This window comes from Primulina tabacum, chromosome 10 (genome assembly GCF_025594145.1).
Source record: "Primulina tabacum isolate GXHZ01 chromosome 10, ASM2559414v2, whole genome shotgun sequence".
Taxonomy (NCBI): domain Eukaryota; kingdom Viridiplantae; phylum Streptophyta; class Magnoliopsida; order Lamiales; family Gesneriaceae; genus Primulina; species Primulina tabacum.
This window is the reverse complement of record NC_134559.1, coordinates 37,877,054-37,889,431: the sequence shown is the minus strand read 5'-3', so window position 1 is coordinate 37,889,431 and position 12,378 is coordinate 37,877,054. Positions and strand designations below refer to the sequence as shown.

General features: G+C 44.5%; 11 non-coding genes and 3 pseudogenes across 11 annotated transcripts; all 14 read right to left on the bottom strand.

Moving 5' to 3' along the window:
• Positions 1-374: 374 nt before the first annotated feature.
• On the bottom strand, positions 375-487 carry LOC142512148 (5S ribosomal RNA; annotated as a pseudogene).
• Positions 488-1,169: 682 nt separating this feature from the next.
• On the bottom strand, positions 1,170-1,289 carry LOC142512752 (5S ribosomal RNA; annotated as a pseudogene).
• A 682-nt stretch (positions 1,290-1,971) lies between these two features.
• On the bottom strand, positions 1,972-2,090 carry LOC142512969 (5S ribosomal RNA). The gene has a single exon (XR_012808941.1). It is a non-coding gene; the product is annotated as a 5S ribosomal RNA (ribosomal RNA).
• A 683-nt stretch (positions 2,091-2,773) lies between these two features.
• LOC142506861 (5S ribosomal RNA) lies at positions 2,774-2,892 on the bottom strand. Its single transcript, XR_012805136.1, has one exon. It is a non-coding gene; the product is annotated as a 5S ribosomal RNA (ribosomal RNA).
• A 685-nt stretch (positions 2,893-3,577) lies between these two features.
• LOC142508112 (5S ribosomal RNA) lies at positions 3,578-3,695 on the bottom strand. Its single transcript, XR_012806341.1, has one exon. It is a non-coding gene; the product is annotated as a 5S ribosomal RNA (ribosomal RNA).
• A 682-nt stretch (positions 3,696-4,377) lies between these two features.
• Positions 4,378-4,496, bottom strand: LOC142509958 (5S ribosomal RNA). Its single transcript, XR_012808103.1, has one exon. It is a non-coding gene; the product is annotated as a 5S ribosomal RNA (ribosomal RNA).
• A 679-nt stretch (positions 4,497-5,175) lies between these two features.
• On the bottom strand, positions 5,176-5,293 carry LOC142506596 (5S ribosomal RNA). Its single transcript, XR_012804884.1, has one exon. It is a non-coding gene; the product is annotated as a 5S ribosomal RNA (ribosomal RNA).
• Positions 5,294-5,978: 685 nt separating this feature from the next.
• LOC142517551 (5S ribosomal RNA) lies at positions 5,979-6,100 on the bottom strand. Its single transcript, XR_012813292.1, has one exon. It is a non-coding gene; the product is annotated as a 5S ribosomal RNA (ribosomal RNA).
• A 686-nt stretch (positions 6,101-6,786) lies between these two features.
• On the bottom strand, positions 6,787-6,905 carry LOC142512018 (5S ribosomal RNA; annotated as a pseudogene).
• Positions 6,906-7,590: 685 nt separating this feature from the next.
• Positions 7,591-7,709, bottom strand: LOC142513299 (5S ribosomal RNA). The gene has a single exon (XR_012809253.1). It is a non-coding gene; the product is annotated as a 5S ribosomal RNA (ribosomal RNA).
• A 685-nt stretch (positions 7,710-8,394) lies between these two features.
• On the bottom strand, positions 8,395-8,513 carry LOC142514047 (5S ribosomal RNA). Its single transcript, XR_012809961.1, has one exon. It is a non-coding gene; the product is annotated as a 5S ribosomal RNA (ribosomal RNA).
• A 683-nt stretch (positions 8,514-9,196) lies between these two features.
• LOC142515812 (5S ribosomal RNA) lies at positions 9,197-9,315 on the bottom strand. Its single transcript, XR_012811637.1, has one exon. It is a non-coding gene; the product is annotated as a 5S ribosomal RNA (ribosomal RNA).
• Positions 9,316-10,000: 685 nt separating this feature from the next.
• On the bottom strand, positions 10,001-10,118 carry LOC142517005 (5S ribosomal RNA). The gene has a single exon (XR_012812769.1). It is a non-coding gene; the product is annotated as a 5S ribosomal RNA (ribosomal RNA).
• A 684-nt stretch (positions 10,119-10,802) lies between these two features.
• Positions 10,803-10,921, bottom strand: LOC142510051 (5S ribosomal RNA). The gene has a single exon (XR_012808190.1). It is a non-coding gene; the product is annotated as a 5S ribosomal RNA (ribosomal RNA).
• Positions 10,922-12,378: the final 1,457 nt, after the last annotated feature.

The window sequence follows — 12,378 nt, the reverse complement described above, 5'->3', positions numbered from 1 at the left end:
AAAAAAAATAAGAAGAAGGAAATACGAATGTAAAGCTATTATTATGCCTGGGATACGATAAAATGGAACCGGAATCGAATTTCGAACTTCCTAAGCGGATTTCTCGAGGAAACAAAAGCTTAACAGAAGCGGTAAATCGCAAATTAGAGGGTCTTAGAGAAGGAATTCGGCTAAAATCTCGTCAGCTCATTGCGTAGTAATGAGTCTCGTCCGTTTGCCCGTTTACAATCAAATTAGCCTACAATTTTGTCCAAATCCGGCAGTGCCCGAGCTACTTTCATTTCACATGTCTTATCTGGTCCCGATCGAGATTCAGATGATTTGAGCCGAAAATCGTCTGTCAACAAGTAATCAAAAATAGAAAAACACGAAAAAGGGTGCAACACGAGGACTTCCCAGGGTCACCCACCTAGTACTGCTCTCGCCCAAGCACGCTTAACTTCGGAGTTCTGATGGGATCCGGTGCATTGTGCGTAAGATCGCACCCGACATTGAGTGGGATGTTTATTCTTATATCCCTCGAGTACGTGTGGAGCGGGCGGCGATGGACAACACGCGGCACTGCTCGCCCAATCATAACCATGAAGTTAAGCGTTCTGGCGCGATGGCAGAGCTAGGATGGGTGACCTCCCTGGGAAGACCTCGTGTCGCGACCGTTTACGTAAATTATGGATAAAACAGTCGAAATAATTGTTTTTAATAAGTTAACCGTCTCCGGAGTAATCTGCGTCATACCCTTCCGCACAGAACCGGCTCACGACAACAAAAATCGATAAATGTTCCCAGAAAATAGAAAAAAAAATAAGAAGAAGGAAATAACGAATGTAAAGCTATTATTATGCCTGGGATACGATAAAATGGAACCGGAATCGAATTTCGAACTTCCTAAGCGGATTTCTCGAGGAAATGAAAGCTTAACAGAAGCGGTAAATCGCAAATTAGAGGGTCTTAGAGAAGGAATTCGGCTTAAATCTCGTCAGCTCATTGCGTAGTAATGAGTCTCGTCCGTTTGCCCGTTTACAATCAAATTAGCCTACATTTGTCCAAATCCGGCAGTGCCCGAGCTACTTTCATTTCACATGTCTTATCTGGTCCCGATCAGAGATTCAGATGATTTGAGCCGAAAATCGTCTGTCAACAAGTAATCAAAAATAGAAAAACACGAAAAAGGGTTGCAACACGAGGACTTCTCAGTGGTGTCACCCATCCTAGTACTGCTCTCGCCCAAGCACGCTTAACTCGGAGTTCTGATGGGATCCGGTGCATTAGCTCGCTAGTATGATCCACCCGACATTGAGTGGGATTGTTTATTCTTATTTCCCTCGAGTACGTGTGGAGCGGGCGGCGATGACACACGCGGCACTGCTCTCGCCCAATCACTAACCATGAAGTTAAGCGTTCTGGCGCGATGGCAGAGCTAGGATGGGTGACCTCCCTGGGAAGACCTCGTGTCGCGACCGTTTACGTAAATTATGGATAAAACAGTCGAAATAATTGTTTTTAATGAGTTAACCGTCTCGGGAGTAATCTGCGTCATACCCTTCCGCACAGAACCGGCTCACGACAACAAAAATCGATAAATGTTCCCAGAAAATAGAAAAAAAATAAGAAGAAGGAAATAACGAATGTAAAGTTATTATTATGCCTCGGATACGATAAAATGGAACCGGAATCGAATTTCGAACTTCCTAAGCGGATTTCTCGAGGAAACGAAAGCTTAACCAGAAGCGGTAAATCGCAAAATTAGAGGGTCTTAGAGAAGGAATTCGGCTAAAATCTCTTCAGCTCATTGCTTGTAATGAGTCTCGTCCGTTTGCCCCGTTTACAATCAAATTAGCCTACATTTTTCCAAATCCGGCAGTGCCCGAGCTACTTTCATTTCACATGTTTTATCTGGTCCCGATCGAGATTCAGATGATTTGAGCCGAAAATCGTCTATCAACAAGTAATCAAAAATAAAAAACACGAAAAAGGGTGCAACACGAGGACTTCGCAGGGGGTCACCCATCCTAGTACTGCTCTCGCCCAAGCACGCTTAACTTCGGAGTTCTGATGGGATCCGATGCATTAGTGCTGGTATGATCGCACCCGACATTGAGTGGGATGTTTATTCTTATATCCCTCGAGTACGTGTGGAGCGGGCGGCGATGGACAACACGCGGCACTGCTCTCGCCCAATCATAACCATGAAGTTAAGCGTTCTGGCGCGATGGCAGAGCTAGGATGGGTGTCCTCCCTGGGAAGACCTCGTATCGCGATCGTTTACGTAAATTATGTATAAAACAGTCAAAATAATTGTTTTTAATGAGTTAACCGTCTCCGGAGTAATCTGCGTCATACCCTTCCGCACAGAACCGGCGCACGACAACAAAAATCGATAAATGTTCCCAGAAAATAGAAAAAAAATAAGAAGAAGGAAATTACGAATGTAAAGCTATTATTATGCCTGGGATACGATAAAATGGAACCGGAATCGAATTTCGAACTTCCTAAGCGGATTTCTCGAGGAAACGAAATCTTAACAGAAGCGGTAAATCGCAAATTAGAGGGTCTTAGAGAAGGAATTCGGCTAAAATCTCGTCAGCTCATTGCGTAGTAATGAGTCTCGTCCGTTTGCCCGTTTACAATCAAATTAGCCTACAATTTTGTCCAAATCCGGCAGTGCCCGAGCTACTTTCATTTCACATGTCTTATCTGGTCCCGATCGAGATTCAGATGATTTGAGCCGAAAATCGTCTGTCAACAAGTAATCAAAAATAGAAAAACACGAAAAAGGGTGCAACACGAGGACTTCCCAGGGTGTCACCCAACCTAGTACTGCTCTCGCCCAAGCACGCTTAACTTCGGAGTTCTGATGGGATCCGGTGCATTGGTGCTCGTAAGATCGCACCCGACATTGAGTGGGATGTTTATTCTTATATCCCTCGAGTACTGTGTGGAGCGGGCGGCGATGGACAACACGCGGCACCTGCTTCTCGCCCAATCATAACCACGAAGTTAAGCGTTCTGGCGCGATGGCAGAGGTAGGATGGGTGACCTCCCTGGGAAGACCTCGTGTCGCGATCGTTTACGTAAATTATGGATAAAACAGTCGAAATAATTGTTTTAATGAGTTAACCGTCTCCGGAGTAATCTGCGTCATACCCTTCCGCACAGAACCGGCTCACGACAACAAAAATCGATAAATGTTCCCAGAAAATAGAAAAAAAATAAGAAGAAGGAAATAACGAATGTAAAGCTATTATTATGCCTCGGATACGATAAAATGGAACCGGAATCGAATTTCGAACTTCCTAAGCGGATTTCTCGAGGAAATGAAAGCTTAACAGAAGCGGTAAATCGCAAATTAGAGGGTCTTAGAGAAGGAATTCGGCTAAAATCTCGTCAGCTCATTGCGTAGTAATGAGTCTCGTCCGTTTGCCCGTTTACAATCAAATTAGCCTACAATTTTGTCCAAATCCGGCAGTGCCCGAGCTACTTTCATTTCACATGTCTTATCTGGTCCCGATCGAGATTCAGATGATTTGAGCCGAAAATCGTCTGTCAACAAGTAATCAAAAATAGAAAAACACGAAAAAGGGTGCAACACGAGGACTTCCAGGGGTGTCACCCATCCTAGTACTGCTCTCGCCCAAGCACGCTTAACTTCGGAGTTCTGATGGGATCCGGTGCATTAGTGCTGTATGATCGCACCCGACATTGAGTGGGATGTTTATTCTTATATCCCTCGAGTACGTGTGGAGCGGGCGGCGATGGACAACACGCGGCACTGCTCTCGCCCAATCATAACCATGAAGTTAAGCGTTCTGGCGCGATGGCAGAGCTAGGATGGGTGACCTCCCTGGGAAGACCTCGTGTCGCGACCGTTTACGTAAATTATGGATAAAACAGTCGAAATAATTGTTTTTAATGAGTTAACCGTCTCGGGAGTAATCTGCGTCATACCCTTCCGCACAGAACCGGCTCACGACAACAAAAATCGATAAATGTTCCCAGAAAATAGAAAAAAAAAATAAGAAGAAGGAAATAACGAATGTAAAGCTATTATTATGCCTCGGATACGATAAAATGGAACCGGAATCGAATTTCGAACTTCCTAAGCGGATTTCTCGAGGAAACGAAAGCTTAACAGAAGCGGTAAATCGCAAATTAGAGGGTCTTAGAGAAGGAATTCGGCTAAATCTCGTCAGCTCATTGCGTGTAATGAGTCTCGTCCGTTTGCCCGTTTTACAATCAAATTAGCCTACAATTTTGTCCAAATCGGCAGTGCCCGAGCTACTTTCATTTCACATGTCTTATCTGGTCCCGATCGAGATTCAGATGATTTGAGCCGAAAATCGTCTGTCAACAAGTAATCAAAATAGAAAAACACGAAAAAGGGTGCAACACGAGGACTTTCCAGGGGGTCACCCATCCTAGTACTGCTCTCGCCCAAGCACGCTTAACTTCGGAGTTCTGATGGGATCCGGTGCATTAGTGCTGGTATGATCGCACCCGACATTGAGTGGGATGTTTATTCTTATATCCCTCGAGTACGTGTGGAGCGGGCGGCGATGGACAACACGCGGCACTGCTCTCGCCCAATCATAACCAGAAGTTAAGCGTTCTGGCGCGATGGCAGAGCTAGGATGGGTGACCTCCCTGGAAGACCTCGTGTCGCGATCGTTTACGTAAATTATGGATAAAACAGTCGAAATAATTGTTTTTAATGAGTTAACCGTCTCCGGAGTAATCTGCGTCATACCCTTCCGCACAGAACCGGCTCACGACAACAAAATCGATAAATGTTCCCAGAAAATAGAAAAAAAATAAGAAGAAGGAAATAACGAATGTAAAGCTATTATTATGCCTGGGATACGATAAAATGGAACCGGAATCGAATTTCGAACTTCCTAAGCGGATTTCTCGAGGAAACGAAAGCTTAACAGAAGCGGTAAATCGCAAATTAGAGGGTCTTAGAGAAGGAATTCGGCTAAATCTCGTCAGCTCATTGCGTAGTAATGAGTCTCGTCCGTTTGCCCGTTTACAATCAAATTAGCCTACAATTTTGTCCAAATCCGGCAGTGCCCGAGCTACTTTCATTTCACATGTCTTATCTGGTCCCGATCGAGATTCAGATGATTTGAGCCGAAAATCGTCTGTCAACAAGTAATCAAAATAGAAAAACACGAAAAAGGGGTGCAACACGAGGACTTCCAGGGGTCACCCATCCTAGTACTGCTCTCGCCCAAGCACGCTTAACTTCGGAGTTCTGATGGGATCCGGTGCATTAGTGCTCGGTAAGATCGCACCCGACATTGAGTGGGATGTTTATTCTTATATCCCTCGAGTACGTGTGGAGCGGGCGGCGATGGACAACACGCGGCACTGCTCTCGCCCAATCATAACACTGAAGTTAAGCGTTCTGGCGCGATGGCAGAGCTAGGATGGGTGACCTCCCTGGGAAGACCTCGTGTCGCGATCGTTTACGTAAATTATGGATAAAACAGTCGAAATAATTGTTTTTAATGAGTTAACCGTCTCCGGAGTAATCTGCGTCATACCCTTCCGCACAGAACCGGCTCACGACAACAAAAATCGATAAATGTTCCCAGAAAATAGAAAAAAAAATAAGAAGAAGGAAATAACGAATGTAAAGCTATTATTATGCCTCGGATACGATAAAATGGAACCGGAATCGAATTTCGAACTTCCTAAGCGGATTTCTCGAGGAAACGAAAGCTTAACAGAAGCGGTAAATCGCAAATTAGAGGGTCTTAGAGAAGGAATTCGGCTTAAAATCTCGTCAGCTCATTGCGTAGTAATGAGTCTCGTCCGTTTGCCCGTTTACAATCAAATTAGCCTACAATTTTGTCCAAATCCGGCAGTGCCCGAGCTACTTTCATTTCACATGTCTTATCTGGTCCCGATCGAGATTCAGATGATTTGAGCCGAAAATCGTCTGTCAACAAGTAATCAAAAATAGAAAAACACGAAAAAGGGTGCAACACGAGGACTTTCCCAGGGTGTCACCCATCCTAGTACTGCTCTCTCGCCCAAGCACGCTTAACTTCGGAGTTCTGATGGGATCCGGTGCATTAGTGCTGGTATGATCGCACCCGACATTGAGTGGGATGTTTATTCTTATATCCCTCGAGTACGTGTGGAGCGGGCGGCGATGGACAACACGCGGCACTGCTCTCGCCCAATCATAACCACGAAGTTAAGCGTTCTGGCGCGATGGCAGAGGCTAGTATGGGTGACCTCCCTGGGAAGACCTCGTGTCGCGATCGTTTACGTAAATTATGGATTAAAACAGTCGAAATAATTGTTTTTAATGAGTTAACCGTCTCCGGGAGTAATCTGCGTCATACCCTTCCGCACAGAACAGGCTCACGACAACAAAAATCGATAAATGTTCCCAGAAAATAGAAAAAAAAATAAGAAGAAGGAAATAACGAATGTAAAGCTATTATTATGCCTCGGATACGATAAAATGGAACCGGAATCGAATTTCGAACTTCCTAAGCGGATTTCTCGAGGAAACGAAAGCTTAACAGAAGCGGTAAATCGCAAATTAGAGGGTCTTAGAGAAGGAATTCGGCTAAATCTCGTCAGCTCATTGCGTAGTAATGAGTCTCGTCCGTTTGCCCGTTTACAATCAAATTAGCCTACAATTTTGTCCAAATCCGGCAGTGCCCGAGCTACTTTCATTTCACATGTCTTATCTGGTCCCGATCGAGATTCAGATGATTTGAGCCGAAAATCGTCTGTCAACAAGTAATCAAAAATAGAAAAACACGAAAAAGGGTGCACACGAGGACTTCCCAGGGTGTCACCCATCCTAGTACTGCTCTCGCCCAAGCACGCTTAACTTCGGACGTTCTGATGGGATCCGGTGCATTAGTGCTCGTAAGATCGCACACAACATTGAGTGGGATGTTTATTCTTATATCCTCGAGTACGTGTGGAGCGGGCGGCGATGGACAACACGCGGCACTGCTCTCGCCCAATCATAACCATGAAGTTAAGCGTTCTGGCGCGATGGCAGAGCTAGGATGGGTTAACCTCCCTGGGAAGACCTCGTGTCGCGATCGTTTACGTAAATTATGGATAAAACAGTCGAAATAATTGTTTTTTAAATTAGTTAACCGTCTCCGGAGTAATCTGCGTCATACCCTTCCGCACAGAACCGGCTCACGACAACAAAAATCGATAAATGTTCCCAGAAAATAGAAAAAAAATAAGAAGAAGGAAATACGAATGTAAAGCTATTATTATGCCTGGGATACGATAAAATGGAACCGGAATCGAATTTCGAACTTCCTAAGCGGATTTCTCGAGGAAAACGAAAGCTTAACAGAAGCGGTAAATCGCAAATTAGAGGGTCTTAGAGAAGGAATTCGGCTAAAATCTCGTCAGCTCATTGCGTAGTAATGAGTCTCGTCCGTTTGCCCGTTTACAATCAAATTAGCCTACAATTTTGTCCAAATCCGGCAGTGCCCGAGCTACTTTCATTTCACATGTCTTATCTGGTCCCGATCGAGATTCAGATGATTTGAGCCGAAAATCGTCTGTCAACAAGTAATCAAAAATAGAAAAACACGAAAAAGGGTGCAACACGAGGACTTCCCAGGGTGTCACCCATCCTAGTACTGCTCTCGCCCAAGCACGCTTAACTTCGGAGTTCTGATGGGATCCGGTGCATTAGTGCTGGTATGATCGCACCCGACATTGAGTGGGATGTTTATTCTTATATCCCTCGAGTACGTGTGGAGCGGGCGGCGATGGACAACACGCGGCACTGCTCTCGCCCAATCATAACCATGAAGTTAAGCGTTCTGGCGCGATGGCAGAGCTAGGATGGGTGACCTCCCTGGGAAGACCTCGTGTCGCGATCGTTTACGTAAATTATGGATAAAACAGTCGAAATAATTGTTTTTAATGAGTTAACCGTCTCCGGAGTAATCTGCGTCATACCCTTCCGCACAGAACCGGCTCACGACAACAAAAATCGATAAATGTTCCCAGAAAATAGAAAAAAAAATAAGAAGAAGGAAATAACGAATGTAAAGCTATTATTATGCCTGGGATACGATAAAATGGAACCGGAATCGAATTTCGAACTTCCTAAGCGGATTTCTCGAGGAAACGAAAGCTTAACAGAAGCGGTTAAATCGCAAATTAGAGGGTCTTAGAGAAGGAATTCGGCTAAAATCTCGTCAGCTCATTGCGTAGTAATGAGTCTCGTCCGTTTGCCCGTTTACAATCAAATTAGCCTACAATTTTGTCCAAATCCGGCAGTGCCCGAGCTACTTTCATTTCACATGTCTTATCTGGTCCCGATCGAGATTCAGATGATTTGAGCCGAAAATCGTCTGTCAACAAGTAATCAAAAATAGAAAAACACGAAAAAGGGTGCAACACGAGGACTTCCCAGGGTGTCACCCATCCTAGTACTGCTCTCGCCCAAGCACGCTTAACTTCGGAGTTCTGATGGGATCCGGTGCATTAGTGCTAGTATGATCGCACCCGACATTGAGTGGGATGTTTATTCTTATATCCCTCGAGTACGTGTGGAGCGGGCGGCGATGGACAACACGCGGCACTGCTCTCGCCCAATCATAACCATGAAGTTAAGCGTTCTGGCGCGATGGCAGAGCTAGGATGGGTGACCTCCCTGGGAAGACCTCGTGTCGCGACCGTTTACGTAAATTATGGATAAAACAGTCGAAATAATTGTTTTTAATGAGTTAACCGTCTCCGGAGTAATCTGCGTCATACCCTTCCGCACAGAACCGGCTCACGACAACAAAAATCGATAAATGTTCCCAGAAAATAGAAAAAAAAATAAGAAGAAGGAAATAACGAATGTAAAGCTATTATTATGCCTCGGATACGATAAAATGGAACCGGAATCGAATTTCGAACTTCCTAAGCGGATTTCTCGAGGAAACGAAAGCTTAACAGAAGCGTTAAATCGCAAATTAGAGGGTCTTAGAGAAGGAATTCGGCTAAAATCTCGTCAGCTCATTGCGTAGTAATGAGTCTCGTCCGTTTGCCCGTTTACAATCAAATTAGCCTACAATTTTGTCCAAATCCGGCAGTGCCGAGCTACTTTCATTTCACATGTTTTATCTGGTCCCGATCGAGATTCAGATGATTTGAGCCGAAAATCGTCTGTCAACAAGTAATCAAAAATAGAAAAACACGAAAAAGGGTGCAACACGAGGACTTTCCAGGGGGTCACCGATCCTAGTACTGCTCTCGCCCAAGCACGCTTAACTTCGGAGTTCTGATGGGATCCGGTGCATTAGTGCTGGTATGATCGCACCAGACATTGAGTGGGATGTTTATTCTTATATCCCTCGAGTACGTGTGGAGCGGGCGGCGATGGACAACACGCGGCACCGCTTTCGCCCAATCATAACCACGAAGTTAAGCGTTCTGGCGCGATGGCAGAGGTAGTATGGGTGACCTCCCTGGGAAGACCTCGTGTCGCGATCGTTTACGTAAATTATGGATAAAACAGTCGAAATAAATGTTTTAAATTAGTTAACCGTCTCCGGAGTAATCTGCGTCATACCCTTCCGCACAGAACAGGCTCACGACAACAAAAATCGATAAATGTTCCCAGAAAATAGAAAAAAAAATAAGAAGAAGGAAATAACGAATATAAAGCTATTATTATGCCTGGGATACGATAAAATGGAACTGGAATCGAATTTCGAACTTTCTAAGCGGATTTCTCGAGGAAACGAAAGCTTAACAGAAGCGGTAAATCGCAAAATAGAGGGTCTTAGAGAAGGAATTCGGCTAAAATCTCGTCAGCTCATTGCGTAGTAATGAGTCTCGTCCGTTTGCCCGTTTACAATCAAATTAGCCTACAATTTTGTCCAAATCCGGCAGTGCCCGAGCTACTTTCATTTCACATGTCTTATCTGGTCCCGATCGAGATTCAGATGATTTGAGCCGAAAATCGTCTGTCAACAAGTAATCAAAAATAGAAAAACACGAAAAAGGGGTGCAACACGAGGAATTCCCAAGGTGTCACCATCCTAGTACTGCTCTCGCCCAAGCACGCTTAACTTCGGAGTTCTGATGGGATCCGGTGCATTAGTGCTCGTAAGATCGCACCCGACATTGAGTGGGATGTTTATTCTTATATCCCTCGAGTACGTGTGGAGCGGGCGGCGATGGACAACACGCGGCACTGCTCTCGCCCAATCAAAACCATGAAGTTAAGCGTTCTAGCGCGATGGCAGAGCTAGGATGGGTAACCTCCCTGGGAAGACCTCGTGTCGCGATCGTTTACGTAAATTATGGATAAAACAGTCGAAATAATTGTTTTAAATTAGTTAACCGTCTCCGGAGTAATCTGCGTCATACCCTTCCGCACAGAACAGGCTCACGACAACAAAAATCGATAAATGTTCCCAGAAAATAGAAAAAAAAATAAGAAGAAGGAAATAACGAATGTAAAGCTATTATTATGCCTGGGATACGATAAAATGGAACCGGAATCGAATTTCGAACTTCCTAAGCGGATTTCTCGAGGAAACGAAAGCTTAACAGAAGCGTTAAATCGCAAATTAGAGGGTCTTAGAGAAGGAATTTGGCTAAAATCTCGTCAGCTCATTGCGTAATAATGAGTCTCGTCCGTTTGCCCGTTTACAATCAAATTAGCCTACAATTTTGTCCAAATCGGGCAGTGCCCGAGCTACTTTCATTTCACATGTTTTATCTGGTCCCGATCGAGATTCAGATGATTTGAGCCAAAAATCGTCTGTCAACAAGTAATCAAAAATAGAAAAACACGAAAAAGGGTGCAACACGAGGACTTCCCAGGGGGTCACCTATCCTAGTACTGCTCTCGCCCAAGCACGCTTAACTTCGGAGTTCTGATGGGATCCGGTGCATTAGTGCTGGTATGATCGCACCCGACATTGAGTGGGATGTTTATTCTTATATTCCTCGAGTACGTGTGGAGCGGGCGTCGATGGACAACACGCGGCACTGCTCTCGCCCAATCATAACCACGAAGTTAAGCGTTCTGGCGCGATGGCAGAGGTAGGATGGGTGACCTCCCTGGGAAGACCTCGTGTCGCGACCGTTTACGTAAATTATGGATAAAACAGTCCAAATAATTTGTTTTAATGAGTTAACCGTCTCCGGAGTAATCTGCGTCAAACCCTTCCGCACAGAACCGACTCACGACAACGAAAATCGATAAATGTTCCCGGAAAATAGAAAAAAAAATAAGAAGAAGGAAATAACGAATGCAAAGCTATTATTATGCCTGGGATACGATAAAATGGAACCAGAATCGAATTTCGAACTTCCTGAGCGGATTTCATGATGAAACGAAAGCTTAACAGAAGCGTTAAATCGCAAATAAGAGGGTCTTAGAGAAAGAATTCGGCTAAAATCTCGTCAGCTCATTGCGCAATAATGAGTCTCGTCCGTTTGCCCGTTTACAATCAAATTAGCCTACAATTTTGTCCAAATCCGGCAGTGCCCGAGCTACTTTCATTTCACATGTCTTATCTGGTCCCGATCGAGATTCAGATGATTTGAGACGAAAATCGTCTGTCAACAAGTAATCAAAAATAGAAAAAACACAAAAAGGGTGCAACACGAGGACTTCACAGGGGGTCACCATCCTAGTATGCTCTCGCCCAAGCACGCTTAACTTCGGAGTTTAATGGGATCCGGTGCATTAGTGCGTAGATCGCACCGACATTGAGTGGGATGTTTATTCTTATATCCCTCGAGTACGTGTGGAGAGGGCGCGATGGACAACACGCGGCACTGCTCTCGCCCAATCATAACCATGAAGTTAAGCGTTCTGGCGCGATGGAGAGCTAGGATGGGTGACCTCGTGGCAGACTCGTTTACGTAAATTATGGATAAAACAGTCGAAATAATTTTTTTAATGAGTTATTAACCGTCTCCGGAGTAATCTGCGTCATACCCTTCCGCACAGAACCGGCTCACGACAACAAAAATCGATAATGTTCCCAGAAAATAGAAAAAAAAAATAAGAAGAAGGAAATAACGAATGTAAAGCTATTATTATGCCTGGGATACGATAAAATGGAACCGGAATCGAATTTCGAACTTTCTAAGCGGATTTCTCGAGGAAACGAAAGCTTAACAGAAGCTTTAAATCGCAAATTAGAGGGTCTTAGAGAAGATTTCGGCTAAAATCTCGTCAGCATATTGCGTAGTAATGAGTCTCATTCGTTTGCCCGTTTACAATCAAATTAGCCTACAATTTTGTCCAAATCCGTCAGTGCCCGAGCTACTTTCATTTCACATGTCTTATCTGGTCCCGATCGAGATTCTGATGATTTGAGCCGAATATCGTCCGTCAACAAGTAATCAAAAATAGAAAAA